A 22,999-nucleotide genomic window follows, 5' to 3' on the forward strand; every position below is an offset into this window, starting at 1 on the left:
TTCTACAAAATAAATCCCCCTTTCAAACAACTCGTGTGGTTCTTTAGGCTGAGCAGTACGGCAAGGGTCCCTCTCCTCCAGTTAGAGACAGCATACATGTGGTTACATGATACATGGATGAAGGCTTATTGTGACCTGTTCGACTCCTCGAGACCATCACTTTCAATTCAAACACAAAATGTCTCGTTTTCAATCGCTCGACAACACCCACAGTACAGAAATGTGCATTAATGATCAACAAAATGAGAATACGTTAAAAAAAAAAAAAAAAAAAAGATGTAAAGCTGGTAGATTCGTATCTCAGAGGAACGGGAAATTAAAACAAGGTAAAGGCAATCATCTAAATAAAGCTGAATCAATAACGGATAACGACATAGAACGTCTGTACAGAACTGAAACACTATGTTTTAAAAAAACAACTGTACCGCTGAACCTCGTCTTCTTTAATATTAGCAACTTTGTAACTTTGATACACGTGCCGCTGACTCGTTACTTTGTCTTCTCAAGATGAAACACTTCACAATACATGTACATAAAACACTTTGGTACTTTCTAGAACATTATACGCTCCGAAAGAAAAAACAAAATCTCATTCCCAGTCTGACAGAGCCACCTGCTGGAGATATATAGATAATCGCTAATTGCTTTCAATACCTGTGTTTTTAACTTTGACTATAACATCAGGGGAGAGCGCGAACGCGATTGCAGCCCTGCTTGTAAATCTGCTTGTATGTGGTTTTATGTTGTCTAATTAAAGTGTTTGTCTGCCAAGATATGATTTAAGGGGCTTAGTGGTCAGGTGGTTAAAGAAAAGCTCTTGTTACCGGGAGGTTCCTGGTTCAATCCCAGCTCAGCCACTGGCTCATTGTGTGTGACCCTGTCCCTGAGCAAGTCCCTTAACCTCCTTGTGCTCCTTCCTTCAAATGAGATGTAAAACCCAGGTCCTATTGTAAGTGACTCTGCAGCAGCAGCAGCAGCAGCAGCAGTTGTGATGCACAGTTTATCTGAATAAAAAACATCAACTAAATAAATAAAACTGATAAGCTCGAAAATGATTTCCAATTATTTAAAATAAAAATAAAAACTTTGATACAGACACTGCTGAGTCTTTACTTTTAGTCTTGTCAATAAAAAATAACGAAACATGGAAATAGATGTGCAGGAACCACGTAGCTATTTATTTGACAGTCAGAAAGCTAAAAACATTGAGCTCCTTTTAAAGAAAACCTGACTCCCTGTGTGACGAAGCCGCCTGCCGGAGAGTTGTTGAACAACTAGTGAGTGAGTTCCTTCCTCCGACGGGTTCGTGTTTGTTTCTGTCTTTGACCATAGTTTCAGGGGAGAGCGCGAACGCAGTCCCCCACTACCAGAAATTATGCAGTCGAGATTCCCGCATTTGGGGAATTCGCAGGGGTCAGCACAGCCGGAGTGCAATGGCCGAGCCTCGCCCTGGGTGAACCACCTTCATGATCATGGTATCTCCCCTGCCAGGTAAGTATGAGTTGTACACATTGCGAGTCGTCACCCGTCCACAAGAGACATTTTTCAAAGAAACGGTGCCTACATCTGCAATTTAAAGAAACACTCTTTTCCTAATATAACATTTTCATTGTTATCATATCGCACTTTCCAGTCTGTTGGGTGTAATGGGTTCCTTCAGTTTTCAGTATAAGTATTTATAAATTGCATTCCCGTAATGCCTCTCGGTATATATTTGCATGCGCCTTTATCATTGGAGGACAAGATGCCAGGATTTACACAGGACGACGTCATTCGTGCAGCAGCATGTGAGATGTTCCGCAAAAGAAGCGACGGGTCTGTATACACGTCTGCGTAAACGAAATAAAAAAAAATGTAACAAATGTACGACTTTCAAAAAGAAAGCAAGCAAAACATTGGTCAAACATTTGTTAAGGTCACACATAATATAAATAAACTCGAACGAATGAACGGGTCACTAAATCCGTTCTTGGTTGATATGCTCGTTTTGTTCTCTTGTTTGGCACAATAATCTAAACACGCAGTTTGTGGCTTTAAAACATGTCTCGTTCTGTTACTATAATAAAAAGTACTTCATCAACTTTTATTTCTTTTTTTAATTAATTAAACTAACCATAACTAGCAAAACTCGTCAGTACTTTTGTCTTAACCCTGTTCACATTTGTTTGTATCGGACCGCTACTGGTAGTTTCGGCTTAGAATATAATACGATAACCCTTTCTGTCCTAACTCAGTTTTCAAAACCAGTAAAGGCTGATACAATACTTGTTCGTGTGTGGAATGGGACAATAAAAAAACAAAAAAAAGAAAACGATGTTTAGACTTACAGCTTCCAGGTTAGTAACATAAATAACAAGGGAAATAGCGCCCCCTGTCAAGCTGCAGAAAGAAAAGCTTACAGCACCTGGTATTCCCAGGCGGTCTCCCATCCAAGTACTAACCAGGCCCGACCTTGCTTAGCTTCCGAGATCAGACGAGATCGGGCGTTCTCAAGGTGGTATGGCCGTAAGCGAACGACAGTCTTGGTTTATCTCTTTCATAGTATTAAGTTAATATCATTCATGCAATGACAGGTTGGGGGAGGGATTTCCAGATCTCTAATTTGTCACAAACGTTAACATTTAAGCAGCTCTGGGCTCCACGTGTGCGGGCCCGTGTGTCCGTGTGTCTGTGTGTGTATATAGCAGCATTAAAAGTGCCATTAGATTCTTGCGAAATTGTATGTTCACAAAGTAGTAGCCACACGTTGGCATTGAAAGTGTTAAGTTCTCAAAGGCATCCATTTTGTATATTACCCTCTTTTAGTTTGAATCTGCAGCAGTGTTGTAATGGATCTCAGCTGTACTACTGAGCTGTGTTGCCGTTGGAGGACTGTATGCCCTGAAACCAATTTGATGTTTATTCTACAAAATAAATCCCCCTTTCAAACAACTCGTGTGGTTCTTTAGGCTGAGCAGTACGGCAAGGGTCCCTCTCCTCCAGTTAGAGACAGCATACATGTGGTTACATGATACATGGATGAAGGCTTATTGTGACCTGTTCGACTCCTCGAGACCATCACTTTCAATTCAAACACAAAATGTCTCGTTTTCAATCGCTCGACAACACCCACAGTACAGAAATGTGCATTAATGATCAACAAAATGAGAATACGTTAAAAAAAAAAAAAAAAAAAAGATGTAAAGCTGGTAGATTCGTATCTCAGAGGAACGGGAAATTAAAACAAGGTAAAGGCAATCATCTAAATAAAGCTGAATCAATAACGGATAACGACATAGAACGTCTGTACAGAACTGAAACACTATGTTTTAAAAAAACAACTGTACCGCTGAACCTCGTCTTCTTTAATATTAGCAACTTTGTAACTTTGATACACGTGCCGCTGACTCGTTACTTTGTCTTCTCAAGATGAAACACTTCACAATACATGTACATAAAACACTTTGGTACTTTCTAGAACATTATACGCTCCGAAAGAAAAAACAAAATCTCATTCCCAGTCTGACAGAGCCACCTGCTGGAGATATATAGATAATCGCTAATTGCTTTCAATACCTGTGTTTTTAACTTTGACTATAACATCAGGGGAGAGCGCGAACGCGATTGCAGCCCTGCTTGTAAATCTGCTTGTATGTGGTTTTATGTTGTCTAATTAAAGTGTTTGTCTGCCAAGATATGATTTAAGGGGCTTAGTGGTCAGGTGGTTAAAGAAAAGCTCTTGTTACCGGGAGGTTCCTGGTTCAATCCCAGCTCAGCCACTGGCTCATTGTGTGTGACCCTGTCCCTGAGCAAGTCCCTTAACCTCCTTGTGCTCCTTCCTTCAAATGAGATGTAAAACCCAGGTCCTATTGTAAGTGACTCTGCAGCAGCAGCAGCAGCAGCAGCAGTTGTGATGCACAGTTTATCTGAATAAAAAACATCAACTAAATAAATAAAACTGATAAGCTCGAAAATGATTTCCAATTATTTAAAATAAAAATAAAAACTTTGATACAGACACTGCTGAGTCTTTACTTTTAGTCTTGTCAATAAAAAATAACGAAACATGGAAATAGATGTGCAGGAACCACGTAGCTATTTATTTGACAGTCAGAAAGCTAAAAACATTGAGCTCCTTTTAAAGAAAACCTGACTCCCTGTGTGACGAAGCCGCCTGCCGGAGAGTTGTTGAACAACTAGTGAGTGAGTTCCTTCCTCCGACGGGTTCGTGTTTGTTTCTGTCTTTGACCATAGTTTCAGGGGAGAGCGCGAACGCAGTCCCCCACTACCAGAAATTATGCAGTCGAGATTCCCGCATTTGGGGAATTCGCAGGGGTCAGCACAGCCGGAGTGCAATGGCCGAGCCTCGCCCTGGGTGAACCACCTTCATGATCATGGTATCTCCCCTGCCAGGTAAGTATGAGTTGTACACATTGCGAGTCGTCACCCGTCCACAAGAGACATTTTTCAAAGAAACGGTGCCTACATCTGCAATTTAAAGAAACACTCTTTTCCTAATATAACATTTTCATTGTTATCATATCGCACTTTCCAGTCTGTTGGGTGTAATGGGTTCCTTCAGTTTTCAGTATAAGTATTTATAAATTGCATTCCCGTAATGCCTCTCGGTATATATTTGCATGCGCCTTTATCATTGGAGGACAAGATGCCAGGATTTACACAGGACGACGTCATTCGTGCAGCAGCATGTGAGATGTTCCGCAAAAGAAGCGACGGGTCTGTATACACGTCTGCGTAAACGAAATAAAAAAAAATGTAACAAATGTACGACTTTCAAAAAGAAAGCAAGCAAAACATTGGTCAAACATTTGTTAAGGTCACACATAATATAAATAAACTCGAACGAATGAACGGGTCACTAAATCCGTTCTTGATTGATATGCTCGTTTTGTTCTCTTGTTTGGCACAATAATCTAAACACGCAGTTTGTGGCTTTAAAACATGTCTCGTTCTGTTACTATAATAAAAAGTACTTCATCAACTTTTATTTCTTTTTTTAATTAATTAAACTAACCATAACTAGCAAAACTCGTCAGTACTTTTGTCTTAACCCTGTTCACATTTGTTTGTATCGGACCGCTACTGGTAGTTTCGGCTTAGAATATAATACGATAACCCTTTCTGTCCTAACTCAGTTTTCAAAACCAGTAAAGGCTGATACAATACTTGTTCGTGTGTGGAATGGGACAATAAAAAAACAAAAAAAAGAAAACGATGTTTAGACTTACAGCTTCCAGGTTAGTAACATAAATAACAAGGGAAATAGCGCCCCCTGTCAAGCTGCAGAAAGAAAAGCTTACAGCACCTGGTATTCCCAGGCGGTCTCCCATCCAAGTACTAACCAGGCCCGACCTTGCTTAGCTTCCGAGATCAGACGAGATCGGGCGTTCTCAAGGTGGTATGGCCGTAAGCGAACGACAGTCTTGGTTTATCTCTTTCATAGTATTAAGTTAATATCATTCATGCAATGACAGGTTGGGGGAGGGATTTCCAGATCTCTAATTTGTCACAAACGTTAACATTTAAGCAGCTCTGGGCTCCACGTGTGCGGGCCCGTGTGTCCGTGTGTCTGTGTGTGTATATAGCAGCATTAAAAGTGCCATTAGATTCTTGCGAAATTGTATGTTCACAAAGTAGTAGCCACACGTTGGCATTGAAAGTGTTAAGTTCTCAAAGGCATCCATTTTGTATATTACCCTCTTTTAGTTTGAATCTGCAGCAGTGTTGTAATGGATCTCAGCTGTACTACTGAGCTGTGTTGCCGTTGGAGGACTGTATGCCCTGAAACCAATTTGATGTTTATTCTACAAAATAAATCCCCCTTTCAAACAACTCGTGTGGTTCTTTAGGCTGAGCAGTACGGCAAGGGTCCCTCTCCTCCAGTTAGAGACAGCATACATGTGGTTACATGATACATGGATGAAGGCTTATTGTGACCTGTTCGACTCCTCGAGACCATCACTTTCAATTCAAACACAAAATGTCTCGTTTTCAATCGCTCGACAACACCCACAGTACAGAAATGTGCATTAATGATCAACAAAATGAGAATACGTTAAAAAAAAAAAAAAAAAAAAGATGTAAAGCTGGTAGATTCGTATCTCAGAGGAACGGGAAATTAAAACAAGGTAAAGGCAATCATCTAAATAAAGCTGAATCAATAACGGATAACGACATAGAACGTCTGTACAGAACTGAAACACTATGTTTTAAAAAAACAACTGTACCGCTGAACCTCGTCTTCTTTAATATTAGCAACTTTGTAACTTTGATACACGTGCCGCTGACTCGTTACTTTGTCTTCTCAAGATGAAACACTTCACAATACATGTACATAAAACACTTTGGTACTTTCTAGAACATTATACGCTCCGAAAGAAAAAACAAAATCTCATTCCCAGTCTGACAGAGCCACCTGCTGGAGATATATAGATAATCGCTAATTGCTTTCAATACCTGTGTTTTTAACTTTGACTATAACATCAGGGGAGAGCGCGAACGCGATTGCAGCCCTGCTTGTAAATCTGCTTGTATGTGGTTTTATGTTGTCTAATTAAAGTGTTTGTCTGCCAAGATATGATTTAAGGGGCTTAGTGGTCAGGTGGTTAAAGAAAAGCTCTTGTTACCGGGAGGTTCCTGGTTCAATCCCAGCTCAGCCACTGGCTCATTGTGTGTGACCCTGTCCCTGAGCAAGTCCCTTAACCTCCTTGTGCTCCTTCCTTCAAATGAGATGTAAAACCCAGGTCCTATTGTAAGTGACTCTGCAGCAGCAGCAGCAGCAGCAGTTGTGATGCACAGTTTATCTGAATAAAAAACATCAACTAAATAAATAAAACTGATAAGCTCGAAAATGATTTCCAATTATTTAAAATAAAAATAAAAACTTTGATACAGACACTGCTGAGTCTTTACTTTTAGTCTTGTCAATAAAAAATAACGAAACATGGAAATAGATGTGCAGGAACCACGTAGCTATTTATTTGACAGTCAGAAAGCTAAAAACATTGAGCTCCTTTTAAAGAAAACCTGACTCCCTGTGTGACGAAGCCGCCTGCCGGAGAGTTGTTGAACAACTAGTGAGTGAGTTCCTTCCTCCGACGGGTTCGTGTTTGTTTCTGTCTTTGACCATAGTTTCAGGGGAGAGCGCGAACGCAGTCCCCCACTACCAGAAATTATGCAGTCGAGATTCCCGCATTTGGGGAATTCGCAGGGGTCAGCACAGCCGGAGTGCAATGGCCGAGCCTCGCCCTGGGTGAACCACCTTCATGATCATGGTATCTCCCCTGCCAGGTAAGTATGAGTTGTACACATTGCGAGTCGTCACCCGTCCACAAGAGACATTTTTCAAAGAAACGGTGCCTACATCTGCAATTTAAAGAAACACTCTTTTCCTAATATAACATTTTCATTGTTATCATATCGCACTTTCCAGTCTGTTGGGTGTAATGGGTTCCTTCAGTTTTCAGTATAAGTATTTATAAATTGCATTCCCGTAATGCCTCTCGGTATATATTTGCATGCGCCTTTATCATTGGAGGACAAGATGCCAGGATTTACACAGGACGACGTCATTCGTGCAGCAGCATGTGAGATGTTCCGCAAAAGAAGCGACGGGTCTGTATACACGTCTGCGTAAACGAAATAAAAAAAAATGTAACAAATGTACGACTTTCAAAAAGAAAGCAAGCAAAACATTGGTCAAACATTTGTTAAGGTCACACATAATATAAATAAACTCGAACGAATGAACGGGTCACTAAATCCGTTCTTGATTGATATGCTCGTTTTGTTCTCTTGTTTGGCACAATAATCTAAACACGCAGTTTGTGGCTTTAAAACATGTCTCGTTCTGTTACTATAATAAAAAGTACTTCATCAACTTTTATTTCTTTTTTTAATTAATTAAACTAACCATAACTAGCAAAACTCGTCAGTACTTTTGTCTTAACCCTGTTCACATTTGTTTGTATCGGACCGCTACTGGTAGTTTCGGCTTAGAATATAATACGATAACCCTTTCTGTCCTAACTCAGTTTTCAAAACCAGTAAAGGCTGATACAATACTTGTTCGTGTGTGGAATGGGACAATAAAAAAACAAAAAAAAGAAAACGATGTTTAGACTTACAGCTTCCAGGTTAGTAACATAAATAACAAGGGAAATAGCGCCCCCTGTCAAGCTGCAGAAAGAAAAGCTTACAGCACCTGGTATTCCCAGGCGGTCTCCCATCCAAGTACTAACCAGGCCCGACCTTGCTTAGCTTCCGAGATCAGACGAGATCGGGCGTTCTCAAGGTGGTATGGCCGTAAGCGAACGACAGTCTTGGTTTATCTCTTTCATAGTATTAAGTTAATATCATTCATGCAATGACAGGTTGGGGGAGGGATTTCCAGATCTCTAATTTGTCACAAACGTTAACATTTAAGCAGCTCTGGGCTCCACGTGTGCGGGCCCGTGTGTCCGTGTGTCTGTGTGTGTATATAGCAGCATTAAAAGTGCCATTAGATTCTTGCGAAATTGTATGTTCACAAAGTAGTAGCCACACGTTGGCATTGAAAGTGTTAAGTTCTCAAAGGCATCCATTTTGTATATTACCCTCTTTTAGTTTGAATCTGCAGCAGTGTTGTAATGGATCTCAGCTGTACTACTGAGCTGTGTTGCCGTTGGAGGACTGTATGCCCTGAAACCAATTTGATGTTTATTCTACAAAATAAATCCCCCTTTCAAACAACTCGTGTGGTTCTTTAGGCTGAGCAGTACGGCAAGGGTCCCTCTCCTCCAGTTAGAGACAGCATACATGTGGTTACATGATACATGGATGAAGGCTTATTGTGACCTGTTCGACTCCTCGAGACCATCACTTTCAATTCAAACACAAAATGTCTCGTTTTCAATCGCTCGACAACACCCACAGTACAGAAATGTGCATTAATGATCAACAAAATGAGAATACGTTAAAAAAAAAAAAAAAAAAAAGATGTAAAGCTGGTAGATTCGTATCTCAGAGGAACGGGAAATTAAAACAAGGTAAAGGCAATCATCTAAATAAAGCTGAATCAATAACGGATAACGACATAGAACGTCTGTACAGAACTGAAACACTATGTTTTAAAAAAACAACTGTACCGCTGAACCTCGTCTTCTTTAATATTAGCAACTTTGTAACTTTGATACACGTGCCGCTGACTCGTTACTTTGTCTTCTCAAGATGAAACACTTCACAATACATGTACATAAAACACTTTGGTACTTTCTAGAACATTATACGCTCCGAAAGAAAAAACAAAATCTCATTCCCAGTCTGACAGAGCCACCTGCTGGAGATATATAGATAATCGCTAATTGCTTTCAATACCTGTGTTTTTAACTTTGACTATAACATCAGGGGAGAGCGCGAACGCGATTGCAGCCCTGCTTGTAAATCTGCTTGTATGTGGTTTTATGTTGTCTAATTAAAGTGTTTGTCTGCCAAGATATGATTTAAGGGGCTTAGTGGTCAGGTGGTTAAAGAAAAGCTCTTGTTACCGGGAGGTTCCTGGTTCAATCCCAGCTCAGCCACTGGCTCATTGTGTGTGACCCTGTCCCTGAGCAAGTCCCTTAACCTCCTTGTGCTCCTTCCTTCAAATGAGATGTAAAACCCAGGTCCTATTGTAAGTGACTCTGCAGCAGCAGCAGCAGCAGCAGCAGTTGTGATGCACAGTTTATCTGAATAAAAAACATCAACTAAATAAATAAAACTGATAAGCTCGAAAATGATTTCCAATTATTTAAAATAAAAATAAAAACTTTGATACAGACACTGCTGAGTCTTTACTTTTAGTCTTGTCAATAAAAAATAACGAAACATGGAAATAGATGTGCAGGAACCACGTAGCTATTTATTTGACAGTCAGAAAGCTAAAAACATTGAGCTCCTTTTAAAGAAAACCTGACTCCCTGTGTGACGAAGCCGCCTGCCGGAGAGTTGTTGAACAACTAGTGAGTGAGTTCCTTCCTCCGACGGGTTCGTGTTTGTTTCTGTCTTTGACCATAGTTTCAGGGGAGAGCGCGAACGCAGTCCCCCACTACCAGAAATTATGCAGTCGAGATTCCCGCATTTGGGGAATTCGCAGGGGTCAGCACAGCCGGAGTGCAATGGCCGAGCCTCGCCCTGGGTGAACCACCTTCATGATCATGGTATCTCCCCTGCCAGGTAAGTATGAGTTGTACACATTGCGAGTCGTCACCCGTCCACAAGAGACATTTTTCAAAGAAACGGTGCCTACATCTGCAATTTAAAGAAACACTCTTTTCCTAATATAACATTTTCATTGTTATCATATCGCACTTTCCAGTCTGTTGGGTGTAATGGGTTCCTTCAGTTTTCAGTATAAGTATTTATAAATTGCATTCCCGTAATGCCTCTCGGTATATATTTGCATGCGCCTTTATCATTGGAGGACAAGATGCCAGGATTTACACAGGACGACGTCATTCGTGCAGCAGCATGTGAGATGTTCCGCAAAAGAAGCGACGGGTCTGTATACACGTCTGCGTAAACGAAATAAAAAAAAATGTAACAAATGTACGACTTTCAAAAAGAAAGCAAGCAAAACATTGGTCAAACATTTGTTAAGGTCACACATAATATAAATAAACTCGAACGAATGAACGGGTCACTAAATCCGTTCTTGATTGATATGCTCGTTTTGTTCTCTTGTTTGGCACAATAATCTAAACACGCAGTTTGTGGCTTTAAAACATGTCTCGTTCTGTTACTATAATAAAAAGTACTTCATCAACTTTTATTTCTTTTTTTAATTAATTAAACTAACCATAACTAGCAAAACTCGTCAGTACTTTTGTCTTAACCCTGTTCACATTTGTTTGTATCGGACCGCTACTGGTAGTTTCGGCTTAGAATATAATACGATAACCCTTTCTGTCCTAACTCAGTTTTCAAAACCAGTAAAGGCTGATACAATACTTGTTCGTGTGTGGAATGGGACAATAAAAAAACAAAAAAAAGAAAACGATGTTTAGACTTACAGCTTCCAGGTTAGTAACATAAATAACAAGGGAAATAGCGCCCCCTGTCAAGCTGCAGAAAGAAAAGCTTACAGCACCTGGTATTCCCAGGCGGTCTCCCATCCAAGTACTAACCAGGCCCGACCTTGCTTAGCTTCCGAGATCAGACGAGATCGGGCGTTCTCAAGGTGGTATGGCCGTAAGCGAACGACAGTCTTGGTTTATCTCTTTCATAGTATTAAGTTAATATCATTCATGCAATGACAGGTTGGGGGAGGGATTTCCAGATCTCTAATTTGTCACAAACGTTAACATTTAAGCAGCTCTGGGCTCCACGTGTGCGGGCCCGTGTGTCCGTGTGTCTGTGTGTGTATATAGCAGCATTAAAAGTGCCATTAGATTCTTGCGAAATTGTATGTTCACAAAGTAGTAGCCACACGTTGGCATTGAAAGTGTTAAGTTCTCAAAGGCATCCATTTTGTATATTACCCTCTTTTAGTTTGAATCTGCAGCAGTGTTGTAATGGATCTCAGCTGTACTACTGAGCTGTGTTGCCGTTGGAGGACTGTATGCCCTGAAACCAATTTGATGTTTATTCTACAAAATAAATCCCCCTTTCAAACAACTCGTGTGGTTCTTTAGGCTGAGCAGTACGGCAAGGGTCCCTCTCCTCCAGTTAGAGACAGCATACATGTGGTTACATGATACATGGATGAAGGCTTATTGTGACCTGTTCGACTCCTCGAGACCATCACTTTCAATTCAAACACAAAATGTCTCGTTTTCAATCGCTCGACAACACCCACAGTACAGAAATGTGCATTAATGATCAACAAAATGAGAATACGTTAAAAAAAAAAAAAAAAAAAAGATGTAAAGCTGGTAGATTCGTATCTCAGAGGAACGGGAAATTAAAACAAGGTAAAGGCAATCATCTAAATAAAGCTGAATCAATAACGGATAACGACATAGAACGTCTGTACAGAACTGAAACACTATGTTTTAAAAAAACAACTGTACCGCTGAACCTCGTCTTCTTTAATATTAGCAACTTTGTAACTTTGATACACGTGCCGCTGACTCGTTACTTTGTCTTCTCAAGATGAAACACTTCACAATACATGTACATAAAACACTTTGGTACTTTCTAGAACATTATACGCTCCGAAAGAAAAAACAAAATCTCATTCCCAGTCTGACAGAGCCACCTGCTGGAGATATATAGATAATCGCTAATTGCTTTCAATACCTGTGTTTTTAACTTTGACTATAACATCAGGGGAGAGCGCGAACGCGATTGCAGCCCTGCTTGTAAATCTGCTTGTATGTGGTTTTATGTTGTCTAATTAAAGTGTTTGTCTGCCAAGATATGATTTAAGGGGCTTAGTGGTCAGGTGGTTAAAGAAAAGCTCTTGTTACCGGGAGGTTCCTGGTTCAATCCCAGCTCAGCCACTGGCTCATTGTGTGTGACCCTGTCCCTGAGCAAGTCCCTTAACCTCCTTGTGCTCCTTCCTTCAAATGAGATGTAAAACCCAGGTCCTATTGTAAGTGACTCTGCAGCAGCAGCAGCAGCAGCAGCAGTTGTGATGCACAGTTTATCTGAATAAAAAACATCAACTAAATAAATAAAACTGATAAGCTCGAAAATGATTTCCAATTATTTAAAATAAAAATAAAAACTTTGATACAGACACTGCTGAGTCTTTACTTTTAGTCTTGTCAATAAAAAATAACGAAACATGGAAATAGATGTGCAGGAACCACGTAGCTATTTATTTGACAGTCAGAAAGCTAAAAACATTGAGCTCCTTTTAAAGAAAACCTGACTCCCTGTGTGACGAAGCCGCCTGCCGGAGAGTTGTTGAACAACTAGTGAGTGAGTTCCTTCCTCCGACGGGTTCGTGTTTGTTTCTGTCTTTGACCATAGTTTCAGGGGAGAGCGCGAACGCAGTCCCCCACTACCAGAAATTATGCAGTCGAGATTCCCGCATTTGGGGAATTCGCAGGGGTCAGCACAGCCGGAGTGCAATGGCCGAGCCTCGCCCTGGGTGAACCACCTTCATGATCATGGTATCTCCCCTGCCAGGTAAGTATGAGTTGTACACATTGCGAGTCGTCACCCGTCCACAAGAGACATTTTTCAAAGAAACGGTGCCTACATCTGCAATTTAAAGAAACACTCTTTTCCTAATATAACATTTTCATTGTTATCATATCGCACTTTCCAGTCTGTTGGGTGTAATGGGTTCCTTCAGTTTTCAGTATAAGTATTTATAAATTGCATTCCCGTAATGCCTCTCGGTATATATTTGCATGCGCCTTTATCATTGGAGGACAAGATGCCAGGATTTACACAGGACGACGTCATTCGTGCAGCAGCATGTGAGATGTTCCGCAAAAGAAGCGACGGGTCTGTATACACGTCTGCGTAAACGAAATAAAAAAAAATGTAACAAATGTACGACTTTCAAAAAGAAAGCAAGCAAAACATTGGTCAAACATTTGTTAAGGTCACACATAATATAAATAAACTCGAACGAATGAACGGGTCACTAAATCCGTTCTTGATTGATATGCTCGTTTTGTTCTCTTGTTTGGCACAATAATCTAAACACGCAGTTTGTGGCTTTAAAACATGTCTCGTTCTGTTACTATAATAAAAAGTACTTCATCAACTTTTATTTCTTTTTTTAATTAATTAAACTAACCATAACTAGCAAAACTCGTCAGTACTTTTGTCTTAACCCTGTTCACATTTGTTTGTATCGGACCGCTACTGGTAGTTTCGGCTTAGAATATAATACGATAACCCTTTCTGTCCTAACTCAGTTTTCAAAACCAGTAAAGGCTGATACAATACTTGTTCGTGTGTGGAATGGGACAATAAAAAAACAAAAAAAAGAAAACGATGTTTAGACTTACAGCTTCCAGGTTAGTAACATAAATAACAAGGGAAATAGCGCCCCCTGTCAAGCTGCAGAAAGAAAAGCTTACAGCACCTGGTATTCCCAGGCGGTCTCCCATCCAAGTACTAACCAGGCCCGACCTTGCTTAGCTTCCGAGATCAGACGAGATCGGGCGTTCTCAAGGTGGTATGGCCGTAAGCGAACGACAGTCTTGGTTTATCTCTTTCATAGTATTAAGTTAATATCATTCATGCAATGACAGGTTGGGGGAGGGATTTCCAGATCTCTAATTTGTCACAAACGTTAACATTTAAGCAGCTCTGGGCTCCACGTGTGCGGGCCCGTGTGTCCGTGTGTCTGTGTGTGTATATAGCAGCATTAAAAGTGCCATTAGATTCTTGCGAAATTGTATGTTCACAAAGTAGTAGCCACACGTTGGCATTGAAAGTGTTAAGTTCTCAAAGGCATCCATTTTGTATATTACCCTCTTTTAGTTTGAATCTGCAGCAGTGTTGTAATGGATCTCAGCTGTACTACTGAGCTGTGTTGCCGTTGGAGGACTGTATGCCCTGAAACCAATTTGATGTTTATTCTACAAAATAAATCCCCCTTTCAAACAACTCGTGTGGTTCTTTAGGCTGAGCAGTACGGCAAGGGTCCCTCTCCTCCAGTTAGAGACAGCATACATGTGGTTACATGATACATGGATGAAGGCTTATTGTGACCTGTTCGACTCCTCGAGACCATCACTTTCAATTCAAACACAAAATGTCTCGTTTTCAATCGCTCGACAACACCCACAGTACAGAAATGTGCATTAATGATCAACAAAATGAGAATACGTTAAAAAAAAAAAAAAAAAAAAGATGTAAAGCTGGTAGATTCGTATCTCAGAGGAACGGGAAATTAAAACAAGGTAAAGGCAATCATCTAAATAAAGCTGAATCAATAACGGATAACGACATAGAACGTCTGTACAGAACTGAAACACTATGTTTTAAAAAAACAACTGTACCGCTGAACCTCGTCTTCTTTAATATTAGCAACTTTGTAACTTTGATACACGTGCCGCTGACTCGTTACTTTGTCTTCTCAAGATGAAACACTTCACAATACATGTACATAAAACACTTTGGTACTTTCTAGAACATTATACGCTCCGAAAGAAAAAACAAAATCTCATTCCCAGTCTGACAGAGCCACCTGCTGGAGATATATAGATAATCGCTAATTGCTTTCAATACCTGTGTTTTTAACTTTGACTATAACATCAGGGGAGAGCGCGAACGCGATTGCAGCCCTGCTTGTAAATCTGCTTGTATGTGGTTTTATGTTGTCTAATTAAAGTGTTTGTCTGCCAAGATATGATTTAAGGGGCTTAGTGGTCAGGTGGTTAAAGAAAAGCTCTTGTTACCGGGAGGTTCCTGGTTCAATCCCAGCTCAGCCACTGGCTCATTGTGTGTGACCCTGTCCCTGAGCAAGTCCCTTAACCTCCTTGTGCTCCTTCCTTCAAATGAGATGTAAAACCCAGGTCCTATTGTAAGTGACTCTGCAGCAGCAGCAGCAGCAGCAGCAGTTGTGATGCACAGTTTATCTGAATAAAAAACATCAACTAAATAAATAAAACTGATAAGCTCGAAAATGATTTCCAATTATTTAAAATAAAAATAAAAACTTTGATACAGACACTGCTGAGTCTTTACTTTTAGTCTTGTCAATAAAAAATAACGAAACATGGAAATAGATGTGCAGGAACCACGTAGCTATTTATTTGACAGTCAGAAAGCTAAAAACATTGAGCTCCTTTTAAAGAAAACCTGACTCCCTGTGTGACGAAGCCGCCTGCCGGAGAGTTGTTGAACAACTAGTGAGTGAGTTCCTTCCTCCGACGGGTTCGTGTTTGTTTCTGTCTTTGACCATAGTTTCAGGGGAGAGCGCGAACGCAGTCCCCCACTACCAGAAATTATGCAGTCGAGATTCCCGCATTTGGGGAATTCGCAGGGGTCAGCACAGCCGGAGTGCAATGGCCGAGCCTCGCCCTGGGTGAACCACCTTCATGATCATGGTATCTCCCCTGCCAGGTAAGTATGAGTTGTACACATTGCGAGTCGTCACCCGTCCACAAGAGACATTTTTCAAAGAAACGGTGCCTACATCTGCAATTTAAAGAAACACTCTTTTCCTAATATAACATTTTCATTGTTATCATATCGCACTTTCCAGTCTGTTGGGTGTAATGGGTTCCTTCAGTTTTCAGTATAAGTATTTATAAATTGCATTCCCGTAATGCCTCTCGGTATATATTTGCATGCGCCTTTATCATTGGAGGACAAGATGCCAGGATTTACACAGGACGACGTCATTCGTGCAGCAGCATGTGAGATGTTCCGCAAAAGAAGCGACGGGTCTGTATACACGTCTGCGTAAACGAAATAAAAAAAAATGTAACAAATGTACGACTTTCAAAAAGAAAGCAAGCAAAACATTGGTCAAACATTTGTTAAGGTCACACATAATATAAATAAACTCGAACGAATGAACGGGTCACTAAATCCGTTCTTGGTTGATATGCTCGTTTTGTTCTCTTGTTTGGCACAATAATCTAAACACGCAGTTTGTGGCTTTAAAACATGTCTCGTTCTGTTACTATAATAAAAAGTACTTCATCAACTTTTATTTCTTTTTTTAATTAATTAAACTAACCATAACTAGCAAAACTCGTCAGTACTTTTGTCTTAACCCTGTTCACATTTGTTTGTATCGGACCGCTACTGGTAGTTTCGGCTTAGAATATAATACGATAACCCTTTCTGTCCTAACTCAGTTTTCAAAACCAGTAAAGGCTGATACAATACTTGTTCGTGTGTGGAATGGGACAATAAAAAAACAAAAAAAAGAAAACGATGTTTAGACTTACAGCTTCCAGGTTAGTAACATAAATAACAAGGGAAATAGCGCCCCCTGTCAAGCTGCAGAAAGAAAAGCTTACAGCACCTGGTATTCCCAGGCGGTCTCCCATCCAAGTACTAACCAGGCCCGACCTTGCTTAGCTTCCGAGATCAGACGAGATCGGGCGTTCTCAAGGTGGTATGGCCGTAAGCGAACGACAGTCTTGGTTTATCTCTTTCATAGTATTAAGTTAATATCATTCATGCAATGACAGGTTGGGGGAGGGATTTCCAGATCTCTAATTTGTCACAAACGTTAACATTTAAGCAGCTCTGGGCTCCACGTGTGCGGGCCCGTGTGTCCGTGTGTCTGTGTGTGTATATAGCAGCATTAAAAGTGCCATTAGATTCTTGCAAAATTGTATGTTCACAAAGTAGTAGCCACACGTTGGCATTGAAAGTGTTAAGTTCTCAAAGGCATCCATTTTGTATATTACCCTCTTTTAGTTTGAATCTGCAGCAGTGTTGTAATGGATCTCAGCTGTACTACTGAGCTGTGTTGCCGTTGGAGGACTGTATGCCCTGAAACCAATTTGATGTTTATTCTACAAAATAAATCCCCCTTTCAAACAACTCGTGTGGTTCTTTAGGCTGAGCAGTACGGCAAGGGTCCCTCTCCTCCAGTTAGAGACAGCATACATGTGGTTACATGATACATGGATGAAGGCTTATTGTGACCTGTTCGACTCCTCGAGACCATCACTTTCAATTCAAACACAAAATGTCTCGTTTTCAATCGCTCGACAACACCCACAGTACAGAAATGTGCATTAATGATCAACAAAATGAGAATACGTTAAAAAAAAAAAAAAAAAAAAGATGTAAAGCTGGTAGATTCGTATCTCAGAGGAACGGGAAATTAAAACAAGGTAAAGGCAATCATCTAAATAAAGCTGAATCAATAACGGATAACGACATAGAACGTCTGTACAGAACTGAAACACTATGTTTTAAAAAAACAACTGTACCGCTGAACCTCGTCTTCTTTAATATTAGCAACTTTGTAACTTTGATACACGTGCCGCTGACTCGTTACTTTGTCTTCTCAAGATGAAACACTTCACAATACATGTACATAAAACACTTTGGTACTTTCTAGAACATTATACGCTCCGAAAGAAAAAACAAAATCTCATTCCCAGTCTGACAGAGCCACCTGCTGGAGATATATAGATAATCGCTAATTGCTTTCAATACCTGTGTTTTTAACTTTGACTATAACATCAGGGGAGAGCGCGAACGCGATTGCAGCCCTGCTTGTAAATCTGCTTGTATGTGGTTTTATGTTGTCTAATTAAAGTGTTTGTCTGCCAAGATATGATTTAAGGGGCTTAGTGGTCAGGTGGTTAAAGAAAAGCTCTTGTTACCGGGAGGTTCCTGGTTCAATCCCAGCTCAGCCACTGGCTCATTGTGTGTGACCCTGTCCCTGAGCAAGTCCCTTAACCTCCTTGTGCTCCTTCCTTCAAATGAGATGTAAAACCCAGGTCCTATTGTAAGTGACTCTGCAGCAGCAGCAGCAGCAGCAGCAGTTGTGATGCACAGTTTATCTGAATAAAAAACATCAACTAAATAAATAAAACTGATAAGCTCGAAAATGATTTCCAATTATTTAAAATAAAAATAAAAACTTTGATACAGACACTGCTGAGTCTTTACTTTTAGTCTTGTCAATAAAAAATAACGAAACATGGAAATAGATGTGCAGGAACCACGTAGCTATTTATTTGACAGTCAGAAAGCTAAAAACATTGAGCTCCTTTTAAAGAAAACCTGACTCCCTGTGTGACGAAGCCGCCTGCCGGAGAGTTGTTGAACAACTAGTGAGTGAGTTCCTTCCTCCGACGGGTTCGTGTTTGTTTCTGTCTTTGACCATAGTTTCAGGGGAGAGCGCGAACGCAGTCCCCCACTACCAGAAATTATGCAGTCGAGATTCCCGCATTTGGGGAATTCGCAGGGGTCAGCACAGCCGGAGTGCAATGGCCGAGCCTCGCCCTGGGTGAACCACCTTCATGATCATGGTATCTCCCCTGCCAGGTAAGTATGAGTTGTACACATTGCGAGTCGTCACCCGTCCACAAGAGACATTTTTCAAAGAAACGGTGCCTACATCTGCAATTTAAAGAAACACTCTTTTCCTAATATAACATTTTCATTGTTATCATATCGCACTTTCCAGTCTGTTGGGTGTAATGGGTTCCTTCAGTTTTCAGTATAAGTATTTATAAATTGCATTCCCGTAATGCCTCTCGGTATATATTTGCATGCGCCTTTATCATTGGAGGACAAGATGCCAGGATTTACACAGGACGACGTCATTCGTGCAGCAGCATGTGAGATGTTCCGCAAAAGAAGCGACGGGTCTGTATACACGTCTGCGTAAACGAAATAAAAAAAAATGTAACAAATGTACGACTTTCAAAAAGAAAGCAAGCAAAACATTGGTCAAACATTTGTTAAGGTCACACATAATATAAATAAACTCGAACGAATGAACGGGTCACTAAATCCGTTCTTGATTGATATGCTCGTTTTGTTCTCTTGTTTGGCACAATAATCTAAACACGCAGTTTGTGGCTTTAAAACATGTCTCGTTCTGTTACTATAATAAAAAGTACTTCATCAACTTTTATTTCTTTTTTTAATTAATTAAACTAACCATAACTAGCAAAACTCGTCAGTACTTTTGTCTTAACCCTGTTCACATTTGTTTGTATCGGACCGCTACTGGTAGTTTCGGCTTAGAATATAATACGATAACCCTTTCTGTCCTAACTCAGTTTTCAAAACCAGTAAAGGCTGATACAATACTTGTTCGTGTGTGGAATGGGACAATAAAAAAACAAAAAAAAGAAAACGATGTTTAGACTTACAGCTTCCAGGTTAGTAACATAAATAACAAGGGAAATAGCGCCCCCTGTCAAGCTGCAGAAAGAAAAGCTTACAGCACCTGGTATTCCCAGGCGGTCTCCCATCCAAGTACTAACCAGGCCCGACCTTGCTTAGCTTCCGAGATCAGACGAGATCGGGCGTTCTCAAGGTGGTATGGCCGTAAGCGAACGACAGTCTTGGTTTATCTCTTTCATAGTATTAAGTTAATATCATTCATGCAATGACAGGTTGGGGGAGGGATTTCCAGATCTCTAATTTGTCACAAACGTTAACATTTAAGCAGCTCTGGGCTCCACGTGTGCGGGCCCGTGTGTCCGTGTGTCTGTGTGTGTATATAGCAGCATTAAAAGTGCCATTAGATTCTTGCGAAATTGTATGTTCACAAAGTAGTAGCCACACGTTGGCATTGAAAGTGTTAAGTTCTCAAAGGCATCCATTTTGTATATTACCCTCTTTTAGTTTGAATCTGCAGCAGTGTTGTAATGGATCTCAGCTGTACTACTGAGCTGTGTTGCCGTTGGAGGACTGTATGCCCTGAAACCAATTTGATGTTTATTCTACAAAATAAATCCCCCTTTCAAACAACTCGTGTGGTTCTTTAGGCTGAGCAGTACGGCAAGGGTCCCTCTCCTCCAGTTAGAGACAGCATACATGTGGTTACATGATACATGGATGAAGGCTTATTGTGACCTGTTCGACTCCTCGAGACCATCACTTTCAATTCAAACACAAAATGTCTCGTTTTCAATCGCTCGACAACACCCACAGTACAGAAATGTGCATTAATGATCAACAAAATGAGAATACGTTAAAAAAAAAAAAAAAAAAAAGATGTAAAGCTGGTAGATTCGTATCTCAGAGGAACGGGAAATTAAAACAAGGTAAAGGCAATCATCTAAATAAAGCTGAATCAATAACGGATAACGACATAGAACGTCTGTACAGAACTGAAACACTATGTTTTAAAAAAACAACTGTACCGCTGAACCTCGTCTTCTTTAATATTAGCAACTTTGTAACTTTGATACACGTGCCGCTGACTCGTTACTTTGTCTTCTCAAGATGAAACACTTCACAATACATGTACATAAAACACTTTGGTACTTTCTAGAACATTATACGCTCCGAAAGAAAAAACAAAATCTCATTCCCAGTCTGACAGAGCCACCTGCTGGAGATATATAGATAATCGCTAATTGCTTTCAATACCTGTGTTTTTAACTTTGACTATAACATCAGGGGAGAGCGCGAACGCGATTGCAGCCCTGCTTGTAAATCTGCTTGTATGTGGTTTTATGTTGTCTAATTAAAGTGTTTGTCTGCCAAGATATGATTTAAGGGGCTTAGTGGTCAGGTGGTTAAAGAAAAGCTCTTGTTACCGGGAGGTTCCTGGTTCAATCCCAGCTCAGCCACTGGCTCATTGTGTGTGACCCTGTCCCTGAGCAAGTCCCTTAACCTCCTTGTGCTCCTTCCTTCAAATGAGATGTAAAACCCAGGTCCTATTGTAAGTGACTCTGCAGCAGCAGCAGCAGCAGCAGCAGTTGTGATGCACAGTTTATCTGAATAAAAAACATCAACTAAATAAATAAAACTGATAAGCTCGAAAATGATTTCCAATTATTTAAAATAAAAATAAAAACTTTGATACAGACACTGCTGAGTCTTTACTTTTAGTCTTGTCAATAAAAAATAACGAAACATGGAAATAGATGTGCAGGAACCACGTAGCTATTTATTTGACAGTCAGAAAGCTAAAAACATTGAGCTCCTTTTAAAGAAAACCTGACTCCCTGTGTGACGAAGCCGCCTGCCGGAGAGTTGTTGAACAACTAGTGAGTGAGTTCCTTCCTCCGACGGGTTCGTGTTTGTTTCTGTCTTTGACCATAGTTTCAGGGGAGAGCGCGAACGCAGTCCCCCACTACCAGAAATTATGCAGTCGAGATTCCCGCATTTGGGGAATTCGCAGGGGTCAGCACAGCCGGAGTGCAATGGCCGAGCCTCGCCCTGGGTGAACCACCTTCATGATCATGGTATCTCCCCTGCCAGGTAAGTATGAGTTGTACACATTGCGAGTCGTCACCCGTCCACAAGAGACATTTTTCAAAGAAACGGTGCCTACATCTGCAATTTAAAGAAACACTCTTTTCCTAATATAACATTTTCATTGTTATCATATCGCACTTTCCAGTCTGTTGGGTGTAATGGGTTCCTTCAGTTTTCAGTATAAGTATTTATAAATTGCATTCCCGTAATGCCTCTCGGTATATATTTGCATGCGCCTTTATCATTGGAGGACAAGATGCCAGGATTTACACAGGACGACGTCATTCGTGCAGCAGCATGTGAGATGTTCCGCAAAAGAAGCGACGGGTCTGTATACACGTCTGCGTAAACGAAATAAAAAAAAATGTAACAAATGTACGACTTTCAAAAAGAAAGCAAGCAAAACATTGGTCAAACATTTGTTAAGGTCACACATAATATAAATAAACTCGAACGAATGAACGGGTCACTAAATCCGTTCTTGGTTGATATGCTCGTTTTGTTCTCTTGTTTGGCACAATAATCTAAACACGCAGTTTGTGGCTTTAAAACATGTCTCGTTCTGTTACTATAATAAAAAGTACTTCATCAACTTTTATTTCTTTTTTTAATTAATTAAACTAACCATAACTAGCAAAACTCGTCAGTACTTTTGTCTTAACCCTGTTCACATTTGTTTGTATCGGACCGCTACTGGTAGTTTCGGCTTAGAATATAATACGATAACCCTTTCTGTCCTAACTCAGTTTTCAAAACCAGTAAAGGCTGATACAATACTTGTTCGTGTGTGGAATGGGACAATAAAAAAACAAAAAAAAGAAAACGATGTTTAGACTTACAGCTTCCAGGTTAGTAACATAAATAACAAGGGAAATAGCGCCCCCTGTCAAGCTGCAGAAAGAAAAGCTTACAGCACCTGGTATTCCCAGGCGGTCTCCCATCCAAGTACTAACCAGGCCCGACCTTGCTTAGCTTCCGAGATCAGACGAGATCGGGCGTTCTCAAGGTGGTATGGCCGTAAGCGAACGACAGTCTTGGTTTATCTCTTTCATAGTATTAAGTTAATATCATTCATGCAATGACAGGTTGGGGGAGGGATTTCCAGATCTCTAATTTGTCACAAACGTTAACATTTAAGCAGCTCTGGGCTCCACGTGTGCGGGCCCGTGTGTCCGTGTGTCTGTGTGTGTATATAGCAGCATTAAAA

General features: G+C 40.5%; 16 non-coding genes across 16 annotated transcripts; all 16 read right to left on the reverse strand.

Annotated features, from left to right (window-relative positions):
* Positions 1-1,335: 1,335 nt before the first annotated feature.
* On the reverse strand, positions 1,336-1,499 carry LOC131734198 (U1 spliceosomal RNA). The gene has a single exon (XR_009326836.1). It is a non-coding gene; the product is annotated as a U1 spliceosomal RNA (small nuclear RNA).
* An 893-nt stretch (positions 1,500-2,392) lies between these two features.
* Positions 2,393-2,511, reverse strand: LOC131734181 (5S ribosomal RNA). The gene has a single exon (XR_009326819.1). It is a non-coding gene; the product is annotated as a 5S ribosomal RNA (ribosomal RNA).
* A 1,725-nt stretch (positions 2,512-4,236) lies between these two features.
* LOC131734199 (U1 spliceosomal RNA) lies at positions 4,237-4,400 on the reverse strand. The gene has a single exon (XR_009326837.1). It is a non-coding gene; the product is annotated as a U1 spliceosomal RNA (small nuclear RNA).
* Positions 4,401-5,293: 893 nt separating this feature from the next.
* LOC131734182 (5S ribosomal RNA) lies at positions 5,294-5,412 on the reverse strand. Its single transcript, XR_009326820.1, has one exon. It is a non-coding gene; the product is annotated as a 5S ribosomal RNA (ribosomal RNA).
* A 1,722-nt stretch (positions 5,413-7,134) lies between these two features.
* LOC131734200 (U1 spliceosomal RNA) lies at positions 7,135-7,298 on the reverse strand. Its single transcript, XR_009326838.1, has one exon. It is a non-coding gene; the product is annotated as a U1 spliceosomal RNA (small nuclear RNA).
* Positions 7,299-8,191: 893 nt separating this feature from the next.
* Positions 8,192-8,310, reverse strand: LOC131734183 (5S ribosomal RNA). Its single transcript, XR_009326821.1, has one exon. It is a non-coding gene; the product is annotated as a 5S ribosomal RNA (ribosomal RNA).
* A 1,725-nt stretch (positions 8,311-10,035) lies between these two features.
* Positions 10,036-10,199, reverse strand: LOC131734202 (U1 spliceosomal RNA). Its single transcript, XR_009326840.1, has one exon. It is a non-coding gene; the product is annotated as a U1 spliceosomal RNA (small nuclear RNA).
* Positions 10,200-11,092: 893 nt separating this feature from the next.
* Positions 11,093-11,211, reverse strand: LOC131734184 (5S ribosomal RNA). The gene has a single exon (XR_009326822.1). It is a non-coding gene; the product is annotated as a 5S ribosomal RNA (ribosomal RNA).
* A 1,725-nt stretch (positions 11,212-12,936) lies between these two features.
* Positions 12,937-13,100, reverse strand: LOC131734203 (U1 spliceosomal RNA). Its single transcript, XR_009326841.1, has one exon. It is a non-coding gene; the product is annotated as a U1 spliceosomal RNA (small nuclear RNA).
* An 893-nt stretch (positions 13,101-13,993) lies between these two features.
* On the reverse strand, positions 13,994-14,112 carry LOC131734185 (5S ribosomal RNA). Its single transcript, XR_009326823.1, has one exon. It is a non-coding gene; the product is annotated as a 5S ribosomal RNA (ribosomal RNA).
* A 1,725-nt stretch (positions 14,113-15,837) lies between these two features.
* LOC131734204 (U1 spliceosomal RNA) lies at positions 15,838-16,001 on the reverse strand. Its single transcript, XR_009326842.1, has one exon. It is a non-coding gene; the product is annotated as a U1 spliceosomal RNA (small nuclear RNA).
* Positions 16,002-16,894: 893 nt separating this feature from the next.
* LOC131734186 (5S ribosomal RNA) lies at positions 16,895-17,013 on the reverse strand. The gene has a single exon (XR_009326824.1). It is a non-coding gene; the product is annotated as a 5S ribosomal RNA (ribosomal RNA).
* Positions 17,014-18,738: 1,725 nt separating this feature from the next.
* Positions 18,739-18,902, reverse strand: LOC131734205 (U1 spliceosomal RNA). Its single transcript, XR_009326843.1, has one exon. It is a non-coding gene; the product is annotated as a U1 spliceosomal RNA (small nuclear RNA).
* An 893-nt stretch (positions 18,903-19,795) lies between these two features.
* LOC131734187 (5S ribosomal RNA) lies at positions 19,796-19,914 on the reverse strand. Its single transcript, XR_009326825.1, has one exon. It is a non-coding gene; the product is annotated as a 5S ribosomal RNA (ribosomal RNA).
* A 1,725-nt stretch (positions 19,915-21,639) lies between these two features.
* On the reverse strand, positions 21,640-21,803 carry LOC131734206 (U1 spliceosomal RNA). The gene has a single exon (XR_009326844.1). It is a non-coding gene; the product is annotated as a U1 spliceosomal RNA (small nuclear RNA).
* An 893-nt stretch (positions 21,804-22,696) lies between these two features.
* Positions 22,697-22,815, reverse strand: LOC131734188 (5S ribosomal RNA). Its single transcript, XR_009326826.1, has one exon. It is a non-coding gene; the product is annotated as a 5S ribosomal RNA (ribosomal RNA).
* Positions 22,816-22,999: the final 184 nt, after the last annotated feature.

This window comes from Acipenser ruthenus, unplaced genomic scaffold (genome assembly GCF_902713425.1).
Source record: "Acipenser ruthenus unplaced genomic scaffold, fAciRut3.2 maternal haplotype, whole genome shotgun sequence".
Classification (NCBI taxonomy): Eukaryota; Metazoa; Chordata; class Actinopteri; order Acipenseriformes; family Acipenseridae; genus Acipenser; species Acipenser ruthenus.